Raw genomic sequence first — 16,733 nt, 5'->3', positions numbered from 1 at the left:
CAGTCAATTTGCGGGACAGATTAACTCGATGGTTCAGGGGAGAAGTTTCTCTCTCAGTGCGATGTGACTGCATGGAAAGTTTACCACGATGTGTTTACTTAACACACTGCCAAATTAGTCTGGGGTTAATGATAAGCTGTTGTTTGGGGAGGGAATTACAGCAAACCTGGTAATATAAAGAAGAATTGTATGTTGTCATAAAACCATACTACTGACAGCTTTTAAATAGGATCAGTGTAAAGAATAAATAACAGAATATAATTTATTGGCTTTATTCATTTTTCTTTTTTAACCGGTGCTCCACCGGTATAGAGCTCATGGTTGAAGGTTTTGAGACATGCTAGCAGATTGCTCCGTTGATCCACAACACTGGTTCACGCTGATTTAACTCTCCAGTCTCAACTGCTGTCAAACAAATTGATAAAAATATTCATGGTTGCAAATGACAAACCCTCCTGAACAGTGTTGGTCAAGTTACTTGAAAAAAGTAATCAGTAACTAATTACTGATTACTTCCCCCAAAAAGTAATCCCGTTACTTTACTGATTACTTATTTTCAAAAGTAATTTATTACTTAGTTACTTAGTTACTTTTTAAAAACACGATTTACAACCTGAAGAGGTGATAAAGTGATAGATCTTTCAGCCCAATTCTACTTTTTCTACATAATCCATCATACAAAATGTAATCAAATGGAAAAGTCTCTTTTTTTTAACTTGTTTTATTAGTTTTAATCTTTTAACTTTATGCATCAAGCAAAAATTAAATTATATGCACCATTCTCTGACTTGAATAAATTAGTTTAACATTTAAACCTATTTTCTGCACATTCCAGCACATAAAATAAAATATTTTTTGTGTTTACACTCAGTCTTTCAAATAGATGCAAGTAAAACACAGCAGAAAATAAATAAAGTCAAAGACTCAGCGGTCCTGTTGCTCTATTTTCACCTGTAAAGCAGGACTACGGTAGGCAGAGGTTTACCCTGGTGCAGGTGAGCCGCGGTCAGTGGAAGAATCCGCGAGTTTCTCTGTGAGTTTCCCATTACGTCGTTGCACACTCGGTGCTTGCTTGGAAGTTTAGGGGTTTTTTCGCTGTAAAAATAAGTTTTCTTCCCACGCACAACAGACGCTAATGTTTTTGTCACTTTTTATGGAATCAAACTCAAAGTAAGGTCAGTACTTCCACACTTTAAACGCTGCACGCTCATACTCTCTCCCGCAATCGATATGTGATCCATTGTTGATCTGCACACAGCTGTTGTCACTAACGGCGCACTCGCTTACGTCACTGTCGCGAGAGATTCTCGCAAAAAATCACGGTTTTAGTAACGCAGCGTTCCTACGGGAAAGTAACGGTAATCTAATTACTGTTTTTGCAATAGTAATCCCTTACTTTACTCGTTACTTGAAAAAAGTAATCAGATTACAGTAACGCGTTACTGCCCATCTCTGGCTGGTAAACACCAGGATGTTAGTGTCATCACTGTGTTGATTTATTTATATAAGATGACACAACAAGCCGTCCTTGGTTACATAGTTCCAGAGATCAGCTGCCTCCAAAGCTCAGCAAAAGGTCTTTAGCTTAGCTTGCCTTGTTCATCTGAGGTCACTTGGGACATCATTCCAGAGTCTTGATGTAACAACTGCAAAGGCATAACCCCCATTTGAAATAAACTTCGACCACAGGGTGGTCACGAGTGCCTGGGAAGCAGACCCAGAATCATTTTGAAGGAGTATATGGATGGATCTACCACACATGCAGGTACAAAACCTTTTAAATCTTTAAACACAAACAGTGCCACTCTATACTGGGTTCTGTAACGCACTGGGAGCTAATTCAAGGCTGCTAACACTGGAGGAATGTGGTCTGTCTTTCATGTTCTAGTCAGCAATCTGGCTGCAGGACTTCATAGTAACTGTAGTTGAGCAAGAAATGATTGACTAATTCAAGTATACAGTACATTACAACTGTCATGGTCCTCCTGTGTGTCTCTGCCTTTCTCTCTTTCCCTCTCTACTGGCTTGAGTGTGTGTTTGTTTGTGTGCCACACCTTGCCTGGTAGGTTTGGGATCCCTTCGAATTTCCTCTCCTCAATTCTTGTACCTGAAGCCATCAAGCTCACCTGTTTGTCATCTACTGATCAACCTGTCTGTTCTCACGCTGGGAGAGGTCCTTCACTATCTAACCATGTTAGAGAAACGCGGCATTTCTGAGAGAGAGTCGTGGAGGAGATTCTGTTTCTGTTCCATGTGCGGTTGGAGTTTGGATCTTACAAACGGACTTTCCCTGCCTCAAGATTTTGTAAATAGTTTCCCTTTCACATGCACTGTAAATAAAGTCACTCAGTCTGGTCTCCTGAGTCCCATGTTTTGAGTCCGGTCTGCTTCATTGGTTATGACAACAGTAGTCCAGCCCAGATGTAGCAAAGAATGCATAACCTTTTCCAGATCTGGTGGAAGCTGGTCTTGACCACAGCATTGAGTTGGTTGTTGAATTTCAATTTTGCATCTAAGATTATACCAAGGTTGTTGTTGTTTTTACCTGTTTTAATAAAAGAGGTTTAAGAGCCTTTCAACCTCTCAGTTTATAGTGGAGGGACAAACCATATGACATCTGTTTTGGACACTTTTAACTGTGAGAAAGCAAGCTGTGTTATTCTCAATTTACTATTGTGTTATTATTGTTATTGCTTCTGTCTCTGGTTTTGACCCATGCCAACTCCTGAGGGGCATAGCCAGCTCATTAGCTGCTTAATTTTCCTGTTTGTTTACAAGCTAGCTGTTGACTGAGTCACACTGGTTGGTTTAACATTGTCACACGGTTTGATGTATTTTGTAGGAATTTTCAAGCCCTTCAAGTGTTTCACTGTTATCTGTTTTTGTTGGTTTCACTTTTAAATATTATTTTATTATAGATTTGATCAATTTTATTTTATTAAACAGCTTATGTTAAATTCAGTGCTGGGAAATGTTGACCATACAAAATATGGATGTAACCACTCAGTCACCCGGTGCTTTTGGACTTTGTACTTTGAAACCTCAGTGTTAGCACTTTAAAATGCATCCATCCTTCCATCCCCTGGTTGAGCTTCCAGTCAGATTCCTGAGAATAACCCTAGATTAGATCATTGGAAAGAATGTTCCTCTGTGATTGGTGTTTAAATTTACTCCAGTATTATACATCTCGTATGCAAGCCAATTATGTGACATGGACAAGTGTTTGCACGAGTATCTTCTTTGCAAACCTCAGGTAACTGCAGCAAACCACTAGCTACCATTGCATATGCAAGGGGGTTGTTGGTGCAGCAGCGTATACCTCTTTGCAAACAAGTTCAATTAGCTACAGCAAGCCGGCGGGGTTTCATGACTGCTCTTTAGGCCTGTGTGACCGAGGCTTTAATTGGTTTTGTTTTCAAATTAAATAAGGCATTCCTTCATTTGCCCCTGTGTCAGATTGGCGACCTGTCCTGGGTGTATTTTTGCCCTGTGGTAGATGGGATAGGTTAGATAGGATAGATTAAGAAACTGCAACAACTGAATATTAGAATACTTTACATATATTTATTCTAAGTCAAAGGAAACCTCTTTGTAGACATCAACACTTTAGTTCACTGTAACTGTAAGATATGTAATATAAAATACGTCGGTGTGCAGATCATTTTTAATGTATATGACCACAGAGTCATATCCATTAACTTACTTGCCCTTGCCTTTTCCCCCTTCCACCTATATCACACTCTCTCTTTCTAATTCATTGTCCAGCCATGTGGAAGTGATGATCTGTGAGCCCACCCCTGAATGCATATACTGTGGGAATGGCCCATTATTACACATTTGGGCAAGCAGCACAGGGCCATATAAATAAAAGACTTCCCCCCGCTGACACCGGAGGTTCACACCTCCTCTTCTCATTTTTCCTCTTCATTCCAGTCTCTCAACCTCCTCGCCCTCCACCATTCTTCCTGAACCGCACAACAGAAATCTCTCCTAACAAGTCATATAATCTTTATGTCACTCATAGTTATGGGTCCTTTTTACAAATGCAGTTTCGCCTATAAAACAGAATGAGTCAGGTCACTTTGCACTGACTGACTCTTGGAACTGGGTGCATTATTTTATGCTTTAAAAAATCTTTACCGGTGGCTCTGACTGTAGTTAGCACCTAATATCCAGATGTGGGATTTTACAGCATGAAGTAAAAATGTGAACGCACAGTCCAAAGCTGCAGGGCCTGAGCAGCGATGAAAACATTTGGCTTAATTAACCAAAGTCACGTTAGATGATGTCACCTGGAAACACACTTAAGCTCAGTAAGCAACAAGCTGTAATTACCAATATGGATTTTCAGGAATTACCTGATTAACAGGAAGACAAATAACATTTTTACTCTGAAAAGTTTCCATGTTTTTGAGCATTATTATTTTATTAATCTTTCTCCAATCCAAGAATAACTACAACTCATTCAGCCTGTTCGTCAAATACGTTTACATTTACCATTAATCTTTTTAAAATTATTGCTGTTGATGAATTTTAACATTTCTGTCATAGATATTTCATAAAAACAGGTCGTTAACGGTAGTGGGATCAATATTTAGAAAGTATTTGACAATGATTCTGGTGCCTGGGAAAATCTATAGATAATCTAAAAATCTAAAATTGTCACGGCTAGACGGTCCTCACCGATCGCCTTGCCAATTTTTGGTGGTGTTTGTGTGTACTGTGTCGTGTTCTCCTCTCCATCCTGTGCATGTGTTTTTCTGCTGGAACATGTACCTCCGGAAGCCGTGGCACGGAACGGCAGCTGACCCGAGGGGAGTGTCCTGAGCTGGAATCGTCGCACCTGTGCGTAATCACTTCGCTGGCTACAACTAATCTGAAGCAGACCTATTTAACGGTGCGGTCGAGTCACAACCAACGCTGGAACGTTGAACTAAACCGGGATTCAGGGATTAGAGGAGAAGCAGGCACAAGGAGTTGTTTTGGATTGTCACTGCACTGTCACCGCGGGGAGAAGTCACCGTATCTCTGCACTGCCCTTTCTGGATTACAGACTCGAACTGTTGACTCACCTTTTCACTGTGAATAAATTCACTGTCACTCTGCAAGGAGTCTCGCACCTGAGTCCTTTAACCCAATTCTCCATGACAAAAATACTGATGTACACCAAATCTATACTTGAATATAGTACCTTTCACTGTGTTAGGTTTTCATTAGGTTACTTCCACTTGGAAATCTCTCACTTTCTTGCACTTCATTTATTTTTCCTGTTCTTTTTCTTTGGTTTCCCGCCCGTTCTGTGCACCACCTGTCAATAATTATCCAGTCGGTCTTCCCACTACACTCCCTTTTTCCTTTATTACTTATTTCCACATGTTTTCTTCTTCTAGTACAGAATTCCAGGTGTATTTGATTCCCTGTTTTCACACTTCCTCTCTGCTGTTAGATCTCTACGTTTTTCCTGCCTTTTGTCTGCACAGGTTGCTCTGAGACTGATCACCGCATACGATCTCCAGCTCATTAGATTAAAGATTTGGTTCAGGAGTTACCATTTTAGCAAATTAATGTAGTTGAGTTCCACTACTGGCTTTTGGTTAATAGCACTAACAAACATAAAAAGGAGGGCATGACTTTTGTTTACTAATGAAATTTCTTTACTCTATTTTTATTTGGGTCCAGTATTTATTTATTCATCCGGACCATATCTGATTAAAAGTCAAACTGTCAGCTAAATCAAATTGGAAAATGGGCCAAAAATGTCTTTGTTGAAAAGGATTTAGAAAGGTTAGAAGAGTTTCATGAGTGAAATTTTTGAAGTTCATAAGTTTCACTCTCAATACCCGATCTGTGTCTATGTGTCACACCTATACAGGTTATGGATCCAGCTTACTAACCAAGTTGGCAATCTGATAACTTAGCATGCCACACTTTCATCCAAATGGTCACTTCTGGCTCCCAAAAGACAACATGGTGACATCCTATGGTGACATTCCCTATATGTGCACACTGGAGAAAATTACATATATATCTTACATCCTTTTTAATATATGGACAGAGGATGGGTGGGTGTATTGAACAAAGGATATGGAGCTGCCAGGCAGGAGGAAAAGACCACAGAGAAGATTCATGGATGTAATGAAGGAGGACATGCACAGGGAGAGAGGAAGATGACAGGGACGGGGTGAGGAGGCAGATGATTCACCATCATGACCCCTAAAGGGAGCAGCTGACAGAAGATTAAAACTTATTTTAGATCTTGGGTGACACAATGTCTGAATTGAGCTGGCTCAGTCATATTATGTTGCACAATATTGTATTGAAAAGGAGTAAAGAAGTTAATTTTGAAAACATTCACGTCTACTGAACCATCTATAACTTGAAAAAATTTGTGCAATTTCAACGTGTCCAAACTTTTCTACACTACTCAAAGAAATCCATTGATTACAGTGGGGCAAAAAAGTATTTAGTCAGCCACCGATTGTGCAAGTTCCCCCACCTAAAATGATGACAGAGGTCAGTAATTTGCACCAGAGGTACACTTCAACTGTGAGAGACAGAATGTGAAAAAAAATCCATGAATCCACATGGTAGGATTTGTAAAGAATTTATTCATAAATCAGGGTGGAAAATAAGTATTTGGTTAATAACAAAAATACAACTCAATACTTTGTAACATAACCTTTGTTGGCAATAACAGAGGTCAAACGTTTACTATAGGTCTTTACCAGGTTTGCACACACAGTAGCTGGTATTTTGGCCCATTCCTCCATGCAGATCTTCTCGAGAGCAGTGATGTTTTGGGGCTGTCGCCGAGCAACACGGACTTTCAACTCCCGCCACAGATTTTCTATGGGGTTGAGGTCTGGAGACTGGCTAGGCCACTCCAGGACTTTCAAATGCTTCTTACGGAGCCACTCCTTTGTTGCCCGGGCGGTGTGTTTTGGATCATTGTCATGTTGGAAGACCCAGCCTCGTTTCATCTTCAAAGTTCTCACTGATGGAAGGAGGTTTTGGCTCAAAATCTCACGATACATGGCCCCATTCATTCTGTCCTTAACACGGATCAGTCGTCCTGTCCCCTTGGCAGAAAAACAGCCCCATAGCATGATGTTTCCACCCCCATGCTTCACAGTAGGTATGGTGTTCTTGGGATGCAACTCAGTATTCTTCTTCCTCCAAACACGACGAGTTGAGTTTATACCAAAAAGTTCTACTTTGGTTTCATCTGACCACATGACATTCTCCCAATCCTCTGCTGTATCATCCATGTGCTCTCTGGCAAACTTCAGACGGGCCTGGACATGCACTGGCTTCAGCAGCGGAACACGTCTGGCACTGCGGGATTTGATTCCCTGCCGTTGTAGTGTGTTACTGATGGTGACCTTTGTTACTTTGGTCCCAGCTCTCTGCAGGTCATTCACCAGGTCCCCCCGTGTGGTTCTGGGATCTTTGCTCACCGTTCTCATGATCATTTTGACCCCACGGGATGAGATCTTGCGTGGAGCCCCAGATGGAGGGAGATTATCAGTGGTCTTGTATGTCTTCCATTTTCTGATGATTGCTCCCACAGTTGATTTTTTCACACCAAGCTGCTTGCCTATTGTAGATTCACTCTTCCCAGTCTGGTGCAGGTCTACAATACTTTTCCTGGTGTCCTTCGAAAGCTCTTTGGTCTTGGCCATGGCGGAGTTTGGAGTCTGACTGTTTGAGGCTGTGGACAGGTGTCTTTTATACAGATGATGAGTTCAAACAGGTGCCATTCATACAGGTAACGAGTGGGGGACAGAAAAGCTTCTTACAGAAGACGTTACAGGTCTGTGAGAGCCAGAGATTTTCCTTGTTTGAGGTGACCAAATACTTATTTTCCACCCTAATTTACGAATAAATTCTTTACAAATCCTACCATGTGAATTCATGGATTTTTTTTTTCACATTCTGTCTCTCACAGTTGAAGTGTACCTCTGGTGCAAATTACTGACCTCTGTCATCATTTTAAGTGGGGGAACTTGCACAATCGGTGGCTGACTAAATACTTTTTTGCCCCACTGTATGTTCCTCAGCTTAATCATCTCACCCGTGGTTACATTTTTTTTTTTTTTTGCTGGTAAGGTCACAGTGATGATAATTCAGCCTGACTTGTAAATTTTCAGCATTTCACCATTTTATGACTTAATCGCCTGCACCTATGCTCCTAATGAATCTGCCATCAGTCGTACAACAGCATTGGAGTATCTCAAGTTAAAGCTGCTACAGATTGATTTTTGCTCTGACTCGAGCACTGACCTCAAGGACACGGGAACATTCTCATCCTTGTTTTGCTTTATTAGTCTTTATTGAAGTATTATTGAACAACACCTGGAAACCGCAGTTGTTGTAGGTGGAGGGGAGAGACGGGAGGACAGGAAGGTGTGAGGTGGAGGGAAACTGGTTGATAAAGAAAGAGACAGAGAAGCAGACAAATACAGAGATGCTTAAAAATAACCGAGAAACATGAGAGATGAAGCCAAAATATCGATTTTTCCCCCCTTGTCTTTTAAATACTCCTCAGAGAATACAACACATCTATCAATCGATCAATTTATTTATAAGCACATTTAAACACAACACAGGTTGACAAAGTGCTATACACTGTAAAAACTGTGATTTGGGTTAATTAGTATCTAATAGGAAAGTAATAGTAACTATTAATCAGTAAAAACATGTATGTGTTGTTTTAATAAAATCTAAGCAAAATTAAACATTTTTGAGATGTTCAGTTATTTAAATTTACACAATTTTGTTTGGGGTAAATTAAGCAATAGTTTTTTGAGCAGATTTAACAAAAATGTATGAGTAGCGTGAAAAATGAAGAAATCTAATAGATTTAACTAATGAAAGCATTTTCATTTCAATCATTCTACACTTCCACCTGTAGTCTGTTGTGCCACGTGCAGGACACACACGCTTCAGCAGTGGATGATCTCCATTTTGTCCGAGGTAAGATTATCTGAATTTGTACGAATATACGACACGTTTTAAACAATAACGTATAGCAGTTTTGAGTAAAAGTTCTAAACAGTATGATACGTCAAAATTAGACTAATAATGACCACTGTAATGACAGTATTGTATTTTTACACAAAATGGCACGAAGTGGACTGCTAGCATAAGGTCACTTTCCAAGCCTTCGCAGCTGTGTTACTTAAGAGCTTTGACTAACCACGTTTTACCATATTAAAAAAATATATCAATTATGTATTTCGATGGGCTGTAACCTCCCTCATTTACTTTTAAAATTTTATGAAAAAGTTTTGCACTCAGCAGTGAGTGATGTAGTTAAAATCATTTGTGCGGGATTTTGTCAGTCACGGTTTTTCAAAGCTTTTGTCTCCACGCAGTGTTTTTCAGTTGTGGTAATTAAGCTAAAGTGGCTCAGTCCAGCAAAATAACTGGTTTTCATTTTCATGCTGTCGGAGCCCTGTGAATTTAGTGCAGGCACAGTTCACATAGAGGGATAATGCAAGTTTCCAGTTAAACTTGGTCGGTGTATCAGTGAGACCCATGCTCAGTCACGATGTAACGATCTTCAAGACAAAGGTACATTCAGGAAATAATATAGTAATACGTGTTTAATCTGACATAAGTCTTTCATAATTTCTATGTTTAACACCCAATGGTGTTTGGATACAGAGATGACCTTGTGTAGATTAAAAGGACATCTTTTCAAATATGGGAAGATATATACAGTATATAAATACACAAATAGTGTTATTTCATGTCATGATCTGTCACCAAATCGGTACAGAAAATAGAGTCTATTCCCTTTTTAATCTAATAAAGAGTTTCATTGTTTTATATGTGAATCTCACCTTTAAAAATTTTAGTATTAATTCAAATTTGTCTTTAACAATTTGTGTGTGTAAAATTTTTACTTTGGAGAGTGCGATTGCTATTAATGTTGTGTTCTTTTCAGTTGTTGGAAGATCCCTCAACTTAAATTCAGCTGATCAGTATGTAGACTATGCATTTTGAATAGGTTTTGATGGATGATTGTATTGAATTAAACTACTAGTTTTGAAATTGAAGCAGCAGAAAATGACAAAGTTGACCCTACTTAATCTAACTTAACTCTGCCCATTTACATTTTATTCTAGGTTGAACGAGATAGAGCTCCATGTAATCACTGATGACCAAACGGAGAAGTTGGTTCTTTCATCAGGGATCCCACCAACAGTAGGAGGAGCTGCAAGGTGTTGTGAAGGATACCTTTGGGATTTCAAACAACTTAAGTCTTCAGTATTTTAAACCAAAATTTCAGGACTACTTCACTATTCGCAGAAGTGACCAGATAAAAGACAAAGACACTGTGAAGGTTGTTGGCATCACCCTGGTCATCCTGCCAGTTTTCGGCAGCCCCTCTGATCAACTGACTATGACTCATCATCCAATCCAGTTGTATCCAATGCAGACTCTGCTGCAACCACATCTTCTCAGGACACCATTATTCTCAAAAGGCAGAAGTTCACAGAACGTTGTGAGCCCTGGCCAAAGCTGTTCCCCATTCCACAGTCTGCACATGAAACTGAAATGTAACTGGAAAGAGCCACCGAGGAGTATAAAAAGAATGGAAATCTTCTGCCCACCTCCAAAGTAAAGACTGACATTCTCGAGAAGTTGGCTGAAACTGTATTTTCAATTATGGCCTATTCTTCCTATTATTTTGGGGCAAGCACTAGTGAAGAATTTCAGTGCATACAATCTAAATTAATCAGAAAAATATTATATTATAAATTTTGTATATGTTTTAAATTCCACAATAAAAACAATTACTGTTTGAATGTTGTCTTTGCGAAATTGATTCATTTTACTCAGAAAAGAAGTTAAATTAATTTGATTTTCTCTTACTATTCAGTCATTAATTATAAAGTTTAATTGGAAAATTAGTGAATCCAATTAGTTTTAATTAAAAACAAAAAGTTGTTAATTTTTTTGTAATGGATATTTTAGTCATTTTTACTAAACCTTTGCCAGATCGTTAGTAAATTCAAAGTAATTTTTCTCAGAGATTCATTTCAAATGAACTAATTTTTTGTTATAATTAGGCAATTTTAACCTTCAATTTGAGATTTTGTCCCTAAATTCAACACATATTTAAAAGACAATGTCAATAATATCTATTATTGTTTTTTGTTGAAATTTAATTAACATTTTATCTAAATTTTACATAAATCACTTGAAATTAAATTCTACTTAAGTAAATTAAGTGTCACTTTGTTGCCATAGGTTTTTTTAAGTAACCTCTAGTCACAGTTTTTACAGTGTACAAAATAAAGATTAAAACACATCTAAAATTCTGCATGCTGAGATCTCAGACCTTTGACCTTATTTTGCATCAGGAAAAGAGGAAAAATGATGGACGCACTGGCAACAGCCACTTGAACGGCATTAGCAGGTATTCTCAGGGAAGATAAATTTAACACAATAATGTAAAACGACAGCATGCTCATAAAAACCTCACCCTAATTATTAAAATTAACTGCAACAAGCAATTACAGAGGTTCATGCTATTTGCATGAAATGTCAGTGTAATTATGGTTGGGTACAGTCTATTATCTATCAGGTATTCCAGGAGCAAGCCCGCTTCCAATGTGTGAGGCAGCAGATGCCACAAAGCACCATGAAATAAGGTTTCAAGAGGCTTCTTTGTTGAGCAAGGTACTTGTTGCATCTGGAGAGGCTATCTGGGGGAAAAAATACAATGGTTCTTAAGGATATGAATTCCTTGCTTTTTTCTTTCTCAAGAAAGAAAGAAGAAAATTAATTCAGAGTAAAAGGCTGTGGCTGCTGATTGCACGTTATTATCCTATAGAGTCCTTTTACAGGCAGATTGATAGATTCTTCCATTTGCAGAAAAAAGGTTTGTACGTTTTAAGAGACAAAAATAAAAAACTTTTAGTGTTTAAATGGAGATTAAAATGTTAGTTCATCTATCATATATCAATTTTAAGCATTTCTTAAGAAACTTGTTTGTTTGATAAAAGCAGCAGGAAAAGCTGTCACCCACAGGTTTGTAAAGTCCTGTTATGAAGCCTCAACCATTTTTACCATCCCCATTTTGGGATTTTAAAATCTAAATCCATTAAAATAGTCCCCAAAAAATCAGCTGCTAGCTCCTTTTCCTAACCACTTTCGTGAGAAAGGAAAAATGAAAATATCATGAGATCAAGGAAAGGTGTGAAATAAAACAGGGAATCTCAGATGTGCGGTGAAGCCACACTTCAGCCCACCGTGTTCGTACCATGTTGTTTCAAGCAGGTCATACAAACAATTGGCTGGAATTTTTAAGAAAAGGGAACATGTAGGGTCACTCCTGACCCTGAATGTTTAGAGAAAAGCCCTACATTATTCTGCTCCTCAGTAACTGGCTGAAGAAACAGAGCAACGACTTCTGGTTCCACTTCTCTCTGGTATTGAATTTATTAAGAACAAAAGGGACTGTGCCACTGTGTTATATTAATGCAATAATATACAATATGTGACTGCAGTAACAGTGTTCCCATGAACACACACACAGACTCGAGGTCTGATGGTAAATGATGTTTCGTGTTCTTCTAGACATTGTACAGGTCGTCCGTTACAGACAGACTTCAGGTTTGTAGTTTGTAATAATGCAGCTCTCTCACGAATAAATCCGGCTCACCACCTGAGACTCAGTCCTCAGGACCTTACACAGTCCCCAGCAATTTCTAAATCAAAAACACACTGATTCTCCTACAGCTGCCTCTCATTTAATTGCCACGCAGTTTTCAGAGAGAAACACATGCTTTAGACGTGTGCTGACTCTGTTTTGTTTTTAGTGTTTAGTGTTAGTGTTTACATCACTAAGTCCCTCTGGTCTTGGCACAAGGCTGGTTATTACTGAAATGATCCGGCCAGAGTATTGGTCAAACACCCTGCCAGTGTAACATCATGGCTTGATAGCCATCTTTACGATTTCTAATCAAAGTCCAAGCAAAGCTTTGTTCAGTCAATATAAGTCATAATCTTGATTTCGAGAGCTTTTATAGCCTAAACCTATGTTATTCATGCAAGGCAACACCTGGACAGGGAGCAGATTTCACTACAGCAGCGTGACATGAATTTAATAAGCTTAAAATTCTAAATATACCAGTAGGTTTTGAGATGAAATGGAAAATACACTTGGAATCAACGTTTACGTGATCTGCACCGCTTTGTCAATTTTCTTGATCATTTTCACGAACTGCGAATTGTTGGACTGCATCGTCTCCTCTCCTTCCTTAATGGATTGTCCAGTGTATCCAGTGCTAAAGTGGGGAATAGAGGAATATCAGCATTTGGAAAATTTGAGCAGTTCTTAATATTGTGGCCAAGCAGATACTTCCAGGTCAGTTCTCTCAGTTAGGAACCTTCCTAAGCAAAACGGACTATTTGAATGTATCCACAGATGTGCCAAGTGAGGGACGGATCTGATTGTGAAACCGCACGCTCACTGGCTAACAGCTTGTGTTTGACAAGTTGAGAATTATATATAGCATAACCCAAATAATCCCCCTGTTTTAGACTATAATTTGCAAATAAATGATTATGGATTATTAAATATGAGCTGAAACCTGAAAAGAGGTCACAGAGCAAGCAATCCAGGCGGTTTTCTTAAAAACCTGTAAACAAAATGAAGTGTTTTTTGGAACCAATAAACAGAATCCACATTTACAGTACTTGGCTTCACTTTTCAGACCTGGAAGCTACATCCATGTTACATACTGTCCATGTCACCGGGGTGTCAAATACAGCTGTTGTCATATATCAACAAGGTGTCCTTTCGTGTTAGTACTTTAATTCAACGGCCAGAGCTTTTGGACACAGAAAGATAACAGCTGTGTTTAACCTTATTCATCTAAGTCATCATCGGTAACAACCTCAATTCTAGCTCCACACCCCAACTCCGTCTTTAGATAAAATATAAATAGTGTTGATGCATGGCAGTTAGAATGATTGCTTTTTGTGTCCTGATTGCCAAGACCCTAGGAAGTCAATTAAAAAGAAATTACATATTGTGATAGCATAGTGTTATAATGGGGTTATAATGATGACTTAGACCTCACGGAGATAAAGCATTACAGGCTCTAACAGGAGGCCGGAGAGGTGGCGGCGGAGTAAATCAAGAGGTTTGTCCCCAATTTAAAAGCTTTGTCTTCTGCATCTTCTGCTGATTTGATTCCTTTTGATTTCCTTTTCTTTTTTTTTACTTTTAATTTGCACTAATTTGGTTATGTTAAAAAGTGACAGGGCTTTGGTTAAAAAGATAACCTCCCATTGACATTATGCTTACAGTGCATGTAAATGTGAAGCCAATGGGCTTTTAAATGTGATGAGCTGAGAGTGAAAGTCTGGTGTCACCGTTGCCATAACTTGTATGTGTGTGTGTGTGTGTGTCACTAACTAAGAAGGAGACGTTGTGTGTGTCAGTGAGACACCAGCGGCTCTGACAGAACAGCAGTATTTGGATGTCCGAGCATGTTCTCATTCCCAGGGAGTCGGTGTCTCTGCGTAAAGAAATGTATTCTGAACAGTATGCGGTGAAGGCAAAGAGGTCTTCTAAAATATAGCACAGTGGTAGAAAAACCCCCCGACACATTTGCATTGCTTTTCCTCTCATAACCTTTTGAACTCTTTTCCTTCAGAGGTAACTAAAAAGGCTGACGTGCCATATTCGAATATGTTCTGTACATCAGCTGTCTTCCTGTAATTACAGATATCTGTGTGTGTGTTTGTGTGGCTGCGTATGTGTGTCTAATTATACACTACTCTGTGGAAGCAGAGGGGTTGGGGTGGAGGAGAAATAAGGTGCTGGTGTATAGGATGATGCTTACAGCACTAAACAGATACTGTGGCCAGGATGCCCGCCTCTGTCTCTCTTCCTAACATTCAACATGCAGCTGGAGCTGGACTCAACAGTTCTGTGCACTGAACATGAATCTTAACAAATGCAAATTTGTAAGCAAAACGTGTTCAGCACAGCCCCCCAAAATCTAAACAGACTATCTGATATTTATCTGTTATCAAGTGGCGATGCTGCACACAGCGCATGCACGTAGTTAATGATTAAATGAGTAAAGTAGCAGTGAAAATAGAAAAACCTGCATCAATATTTTACTTCTGATTCCCTCCCAGCTTTAGTTTCATCCGAGCGGATTGAATCGATGCAGCTTTTTCTCCAACGTTAAGCCAAGCGCATCGATTCTAATCAGCGAGTCGTTACACTCGTGGACGATGGCGTAGCGTCAACAATCTAGGGATTAAAGATCCATTTCCTTTTTGGTCCACACATGCTAAACATGATTGCTGTGTTTTGTATTGACACTTTATGAATTGATTTATGGTCAAAACACTTCACAACAAATGTCAAACCAACAGCACACGTATGCAGGGGAAAAGGAAAAATAGAAGACAAAAAAGAAAAAAGCACAACATCATCATTTAATCATATGATGAATGAAGGCCTGTGATATAAGCTTAAATGAATAAATCTCTGTCTGACAGTGTGCCAACAGGGCATCCAACCACTGCTGCCATAATTAATCGCTTTTGTCATCCGTGTATCTCTTATTATTCATATGGAGGGCTGTGTCTATCCCCCCCATCCCCTAAACTTATCTCGATCAGTGTATTTGTGTACCTATTTAATTTGAGCTCAGCTTCAGTCTCAGATTTTGCACAGTAAGTACAACAAAAATGATAATCTATCTAAAAGTGTAGATGGGCATCAACTCCAAACATCTAAAGGTGGGGCTAAAATACTTGTTTTCAAATTCTAATTACTCGTGTGCTGCAAACATCTTCTTGCTCTTTGCCAGATCATTTCGATCGGTTACAGTCAATCAGGCCTCCTGTTCCCCAGTAATAGCTATACGTGGTGTTTAATGCTTTTTGTGCTTCCCTGGAGACTTGACGTACCTTGTGCTCTTCTCCTCCGCTCAGATCCCCGCTTGTGTGCCAGCTCTCAGAGTAAACCTTTAGGAAAACACAGACTCTGATGCCTGCCCTCGCTTTCACATATTTGATCCTCTGGACCATTTCAGCTTCCAAAGCATATTTGTGTGTGCAAATAAACTTTACAGCATTTTAAACAAAACTGGATGTAATCCTATCAGTATTTAAAAAATATATATATATATATTTATACATCTAAAAATAGATATTTAATAGTCAGTACATTTACATGTATACAATTCTCAGAAAAATAGCAAATGCTAAAAAGGAAAGTGACACGCACATCATACCAAACATTACAAGATATTTTCACATTCTGCAGGAATTCACTGAATAATTTTATCTCATAAAAAACTTTTAAAACTTTTAAAAAACCTAAATTAATTTAAAAAAAAAGAATAAAAAATAAGATTTCATGTCCTAAAAGTTTATTTATTTATTGTACAGTTCGTTCATGTGAGTGTGACAGAAATTCTCTGTAGGGTCGTTACCCTCTCACTAAAAACAAAACGTTTCCTTGGATTGGATGGTTCAAACAAACTAACGTGAAAAGTTGTTCAGATGGGTATAACCATAAATAATCAGAATCAGAATGACTTTTGTGCGCACAAACAAGGAATTTCACTCCGGTTTGCACTTCTGCATACAAAAAAAGAAACTATTTATTATATCGTTTATTTGTCTCTTGTCTATAATACATACATATAGGCAAAACGTAAGAAAAGGTGCAGAAAGTCTTAAGA

Source organism: Rhamphochromis sp. 'chilingali' (assembly GCF_963969265.1).
Source record: "Rhamphochromis sp. 'chilingali' genome assembly, chromosome: 2".
Lineage (NCBI taxonomy): Eukaryota > Metazoa > Chordata > Actinopteri > Cichliformes > Cichlidae > Rhamphochromis > Rhamphochromis sp. 'chilingali'.
The sequence above is the reverse complement of the archived record's forward strand: the minus strand, read 5'-3'. Positions refer to the sequence as shown.